General features: G+C 35.5%; 1 pseudogene; it reads right to left on the minus strand.

Annotated features, from left to right (window-relative positions):
* LOC109845921 overlaps positions 1–879 on the minus strand; it is a 14,753-nt pseudogene that overhangs the window by 12,536 nt on the left and 1,338 nt on the right.

Raw genomic sequence — 879 nt, forward strand, 5'->3', positions numbered from 1 at the left:
AGGTTCAAAGCCGAAAGCTACCTCTCCCGAATTCACGATACGAAAGGTTGCCCAACCTATATTTGTTTTTATGGTTTCTTGATTTATTTATTGATTTCTGAGTCTTCAGTCAATATTGCCTTTTGGGGGGGGACTGTTAGATATTTTGTTAAGAAAAGACAATTTTGCCTTCATGAATAGTAATAAATTTTTATAATTAAACCATGTCTTTATTAGCAATTATTTATATGTGTAACGGATATATAATTATGGGGAACGTTATAAAATTTATGACGAACGTTACGGAATTAATTACGGGTTTTGTAACGTCTTTTCCAACCCTATATATATATCTGTGTGTTGAGCTTAAAACGATAAGAAAAATAACAAGAAGTCTCTCTTGTTTTCTCTTCTCTCCCCTACATATATTATTTTTATTATATCTTAGTTTTATTTTATGGGCAACTTCCTTCATCTGAGTTGAAGCTCTGCACTCTCGCCCGAGTGTAGAGGCCGGCCGTTTCCGTGGTTTTTACCGCTAGGGGGGAGGGAACCATCTGCGCTAGGACGATAGGCGGGTTCTCAATCTTCTAGGGCAGTGAATACACGACTGCTCCCGATCAGGCCAGTTTTAATTGTTTATTTTTTTGGATTTATCTGCATGCTATAATCTTAATTATTTGATAAATTGATAAATTTCCAACAGTCCATCCTACAAGCTAGTCATACAAGCAAAACATTGATCATCCTATTTACCATAAAGTAAAGGGTAAATAACACTAAACCCCCATGAACTTTCAATGTTTTGCAGTAAACCCAATAAACGTTCAAAATCACATTAAACCCCGAATAACTTTTGCAGAAAATCCCCATGAACTTTTAGGTAAATTACACTAACCC

Source organism: Asparagus officinalis, chromosome 6, assembly GCF_001876935.1.
Source record: "Asparagus officinalis chromosome 6, Aspof.V1, whole genome shotgun sequence".
In the NCBI taxonomy this organism is placed as follows: domain Eukaryota; kingdom Viridiplantae; phylum Streptophyta; class Magnoliopsida; order Asparagales; family Asparagaceae; genus Asparagus; species Asparagus officinalis.